A 5,602-nucleotide genomic window follows, 5' to 3' on the forward strand; every position below is an offset into this window, starting at 1 on the left:
GGGAAGGTAACGGCACTATATGCAGTCATTATTATTATTATTATTAAACTTTATTTGTACCCCGCTAGCATCTCCCAAGGGATTCGATGCGGCTTACAACAGGCCGGAGCCCAGCACAACACAGTACAACAATACAACAATACAACAATACAGTATATAGCAAATAAAACAGTTAAAGCAGAAAAACAACAACAATAGCAGTACAACAGGACATTATTAAAAACTGAGCCGGCTGAAATGGGGTACAGGGTTAAAAGTGCTGAAAAGTGTCGGAGGGATATGAGATTAAAGTATAAGTGAGGTGTGCGTTGAGGGTGATCTTGACTCTACTAAAGTGCTTCTGGGTTTTGGTAGTGGGGTTCCTAATCTGAGAAGGCACGTTGGAATAGCCAGGTTTTCAGGTTTTTTCTAAAAACTGCCAAGGTGGGGGCCTGTCTGAGATCTTTCGGGAGGGCATTCCAGAGGCGGGGGGCCACCACAGAGAAGGCCCTGTCCCGCGTCCCCACCAAACGCTCCTGCGAGGCAGGTGGGATCACAAGCAGGGCCTCTCCTGATGACCGGAGCGAGCGTGCGGGTTTGTAGACTGTGATGCGGTCTCGTAGGTAGGATGCGGGGCAATTGGGAGGTAGACTGTGATGCGGTCTCGTAGGCCGGCCACATGACCTTGGAGGTGTCTACGGACAACGCTGGCTCTTTGGCTTAGAAATGGAGATGAACACCACACCCCAGAGTCAGACATGACTGGACTTAATGTCAGGAGACTACCTTTACCTTTAATGTGCAGAGGAATTTTTTTGTTGATTTTTTTTAAAAAAAAAAAACAACTATTGTCCGGCTCTCCATCGGTCTGAGGGACAATAAACTGGCCCCTGGTTTAAAAAGTTTGAGGATCCCTAGTGTAGAAGGTGCAGGAGCAGGCGACCCGGCGTGCGCTAGGACCGCAGCGCACCCTTTTGCGGATGCTGTTGTTGCTGCTGCTCTCTGCCTCCCCCTAGCGGCCGCCCGCCTTCCTGCCGTGTCCCGAGCGGTGCCGAGTGTTTCCGAAGCCTCCCGATCTGGCTGTCGGCTGGTTGCTCGCTTGCTGGCTTGGTGCAGCAGTGGCCGTGGCGGCGGGCGGGCGGGCAAGCGGGCGAGGCCGGGGCGACCCTTCCTCTCCCATTCCCGTTCCCATTCCTCCTCCTCCTGGTTCTGCTTCCCGGGAAGGAGAAGAGGAGAGGAGGCGAGGCAAGCAAGCAAAGCAGCCAGCAAGGCAGCAGCAGCAAAGGGCAGAGGCAGGCGAGGCCAAGCAGGAGGAGGAGGAGGAGGAAGGAGGAAGGAGAAGAGACCCCCCCCCCTCCTGGATCACCACCACCACCACCACCACCAGGTAAATCAATACCTTGCAAACCTCTGTTGCCATTTGCATTGGGGTGGGTGGTCGGGAGAGGCAGTAAGGTGGGCTTCTGCACCCCAAAAGCCTTGCAAGCTGCCAAAAAGCCTTGCATGGCATGGCAGGGAAAATGCAGCAGCCTTCACCCACCCCTCTCTATCTAGGGTATGGCAGCTCAACCCCCCCCCCCCCACACACACACACACAGACTCCCTTTGCATCCCCTCCCTCTCCCCCCCCCCCCAGATTTCAAGTTCAAAGGGGAGGGAGGGGGATTGCAAGAGCCCCCTCCCCAATTGCCCCAGCTCAACCACCCCCCCCCCCCACACACACACTACCTTTGCATTCCCTCTCTCCCCCCCCCCCCCCAGATTTCAAGTTCAAAGGGGAGGGAGGGGGATTGCAAGAGCCCCCTCCCCAATTGCCCCGAATTAGTATTATTATTCCCCCCCCCACCCCTCCCTGTCTTGGGTATGGCAGCTCACCCCCCCCCCCACATACACACTCCCTCCCTCTCCCCCCCCCCCAGATTCCAAGTTCAAAGGGGAGGGAGGGGGATTGCAAGAGCCCCCTCCCCAATTGCCCCAGCTCAACCACCCCCCCCCCCACACACACACTACCTTTGCACTCACTCCCTCTTCCCCCCCCCCCCCGCCCAGATTTCAAGTTCAAAAGGGAGGGGGGATTGCAAGAGCCCCCTCCCCAATTGCCCCGAATTATTATTCTCCCCCCCCCCCTTGATAAGGAGTATGGCAGCTCAACCCCCCCCCCACACACACACACACTACCTTTGCATTGCCTCCCCCCCCCCCCCAGATTTCAAGTTCAAAGGGGAGGGGGGGTTGCAAGAGCCCCCTCCGCAATTGCCCCGAATTAGTATTATTATTCCCCCCACCCCACCCCTCCCTGTCTTGGGTATGGCAGCTCAACCCCCCCCCCCCACACACACTCCCTTTGGATTCCCTCTCCCCCCCCCCCCAGATTTCAAGTTCAAAGGGGAGGGAGGGGGGTTGCAAGAGCCCCCTCCCCAATTGCCCTGAATTATTATTCTTCCCCCCCCCCTTGATAAGGAGTATGGCAGCTCAACCCCCCCCCCCCACACACACACACACTCCCTTTGCATTCCCTCCCTCTCTCCTCCCCCCCCAGATTTCAAGTTCAAAGGGGAGGGGGGATTGCAAGAGCCCCCTCCCCAATTGCCCTGAATTATTATTCTCCCCCCCTTGATAAGGAGTATGGCAGCAAGAGCCCCCTCCCCAATTGCCCCGAATTAGTATTATTATTCCCCCCCCCACCCCTCCCTGTCTTGGGTATGGCAGCTCAACCCCCCCCCCCCCCCCACACACACACACTCCCTTTGCATTCCCTCCCTTTCTCCCCCCCCCCCCCCGCCCAGATTTCAAGTTCAAAGGGGAGGGGGGGATTGCAAGAGCCCCCTCCCCAATTGCCCTGAATTATTATTCTCCCCCCCCCCCCCTTGATAAGGAGTATGGCAGCTCACCCCCCCCCCCCACACACACACACACTACCTTTGCATTCCCTCCCTCTCTCCCCCCCCTCCAGATTTCAAGTTCAAAGGGGAGGGAGGGGGATTGCAAGAGCCCCCTCCCCAATTGCCCCGAATTATTATTATTATTCCCCCCCCACCCCTCCCTGTCTTGGGTATGGCAGCTCAACCCCCCCCCACACACACACACTACCTTTGCATTCCCTCCCTCTCTCCCCCCCCGCCCAGATTTCAAGTTCAAAGGGGAGGGGGGGGGGATTGCAAGAGCCCCCTCCCCAATTGCCCCGAATTAGTATTATTATTCCCCCCCCCCCATCCCTCCCTGTCTTGGGTATGGCAGCTCAACCCCCCCCCCCCCCCACACACACACACTCCCTTTGGATTCCCTCCCTCTCTCCCCCCCCCCCCCAGATTTCAAGTTCAAAGGGGAGGGAGGGGGTTGCAAGAGCCCCCTCCCCAATTGCCCCGAATTAGTATTATTATTCTACCCTCCCCCCCTTTTGATAAGGATTAGGGTGGGTCCTGCAATCCTCCTGCAACCCCCCCCCTCCATTTAGAACTATTTTTAATTACAGGGTGGGGGCACCATCATAATTCCCCCCCTCCCCAATTGCCCCGAATTATTATTATTCTCCCCCCCCCCCTTGATAAGGATTAGGGTGGGTCCTGCAATCCTCCTGCAACCCCCCTCCTCTCCATTTAGAACTATTTTTTATTACAGGGTGGGGGGCACCATCATCATTCTCCTCCCCCCCCCCCACTAGAAAATAATATTTTGCAAGCTCCTTCTCTATGCATCCATGCTAGGATTTGCAAAATGTATTTTTTTAAGGGGGGGGGTAGGGAGTTGGGTTCAGGTGAGTAATTTCTACCCCCCCCCCCAAGAAAATAATATTTTGCAAGCTCCTCTATGCACCCATAAATGCACCCTAGAATTTGCAAAATATATATATTTTAATTGGGGGGGGGATTGGGTTCAGGTGAGTTGAGAGGTGACCCCCTCCTCAATTCCCCCCCCCCCAGGAAATAATATTTTGCAAGCTCCTCTATGCACCCATATATGCACCCTAGGATTTGCAATATATATATATTTTAATTGGGGGGGTGGGCTTCAGGTGAGTTTCCCCCCCCCCTTAGAAAATAATATTTTGCAAGATCCTTCTCTATGCATCCATACATGCATCGTAGGATTTGCAAAATTATTTTTTTAAGGGGGGGAGTTCAGGTGAGTTGAGAGGTGACCCCTCCTAAGCCCCCCCCCTAATATTTTGCAAGTTCCTTCTCTATGCATCCACCCTGCAACCCCCCTCCCCTTTGAACTATTTTGAATACAGAAGGGGGGCATCTTGGCATCATAATCTCCCCCCCTAAGAAAATAATACTTTTCAAGCTCAATACATGCATTCACCTGATATCGAGCCAGCCTAGGATTTGCAAAATGTATTTTTTAATGGGGGGGGGGGGTTCAGGTGAGTTGAGAGGTGACCCCTCCTCAATTCCCCCTCCCCCTAGAAGAAAATATTTTGCAAGTTCCTTCTCTATGCATCCACCCTGCAACCCCCTCCCCTTTGAACTATTTTGAATACTGGGTGTGGAGGGGGGGCACCTTGGCATCATAACCTCCCCCCACTTAGAAAATAATATTTTTCAAGCTCCTCTATGCATCCATCCTGCAACCCCCCCTTCTTTGAACTATTTTGAATACAGAGTGGGGGGGGGGGGGGCCATCCTGCAACCCCCTCCCCTTTGAACTATTTTTAATACAGGATGGGGGGGGGCACCTAGGCATCATAATCTCCCCCACTTAGAAAATAATATTTTGCAAGCTCCTTCTCTATGCATCCATGCTAGAACCCCCTCTCTTCTGAATACAGAGTGGGGGGGGGGCATCTTGGCATCATAATCTTCTTCCCCCCCCCCCCATCTAGAAAAAGGGAAAGGGGGTTATTTTGCAAGCTCCTAGAAAATAATATTTTGCAAGCTTTGTGTATGCAAAATAATATTTTGCAAGCTCCTTCTCTATGCATCCATGCTAGAACCCCTTCTCTTCTGAATACAGAGTGGGGGGGGGCATCTTGGCATCATAATCTTCTTTGCCCCCCCCCCCCCCATCTAGAAAAAGAGAAAGGGGGTTATTTTGCAAGCTCCTAGAAAATAATATTTTGCAAGCTTTGTGTATGCATCCATGCATGCATCTATCCCTCCAAGGATTTGCAAAATGTATTTTTTAATTGGAGGGGGGGGGTTAGTAATCTTCTCCCCCCCCCCATCTAGAAAAAGGGAAAGGGGGTTATTTTGCAAGCTCCTAGAAAATAATATTTTGCAAGCTTCTTCTCTGTGTATGCATCCATACATGCATCTATCCCTCCAAGGATTTGCAAAATGTATTTTTTTAATTGGAGGGGGGGGGGTTAGTAATCATCTCCCCCCCATCTAGAAAAAGGGAAAAGGGGGGTTATTTTGCAAGCTCCTAGAAAATAATATTTTGCAAGCTTTGTGTATGCAAAATAATATTTTGCAAGATTTGTGTATGCATCCATGCATGCATCTATCCCTCCAGGATTTGCAAAATGTATTTTTTAATTGGGGGGGGGGTTAGTAATCTTCTCCCCCCCCCCCATCTAGAAAAAGGGAAAGGGGGTTATTTTGCAAGCTTCTAGAAAATAATATTTTGCAAGCTTTGTGTATGCATCTATCCCTCCAAGGATTTGCAAAATGTTTTTTTA

The 5,602-nt window shown here is 52.3% G+C and overlaps 1 protein-coding gene across 4 annotated transcripts in view; it reads left to right on the plus strand.

The window, feature by feature from the left end:
- Positions 1–1,058: 1,058 nt before the first annotated feature.
- DNMT3A (DNA methyltransferase 3 alpha) overlaps positions 1,059–5,602 on the plus strand; it is a 229,665-nt gene continuing 225,121 nt past the window's right edge. For 2 of the 4 annotated variants that reach the window (XM_067470891.1, XM_067470997.1), the window contains exon 1: positions 1,059–1,366. The gene's annotated coding sequence lies outside the window, so the exon portion shown is untranslated. The remainder of the gene's footprint in view (positions 1,367–5,602) is intronic. The other 2 variants (XM_067470943.1, XM_067471029.1) reach the window with 2 other exon arrangements.

This window comes from Anolis sagrei, chromosome 1 (genome assembly GCF_037176765.1).
Source record: "Anolis sagrei isolate rAnoSag1 chromosome 1, rAnoSag1.mat, whole genome shotgun sequence".
In the NCBI taxonomy this organism is placed as follows: Eukaryota; Metazoa; Chordata; class Lepidosauria; order Squamata; family Dactyloidae; genus Anolis; species Anolis sagrei.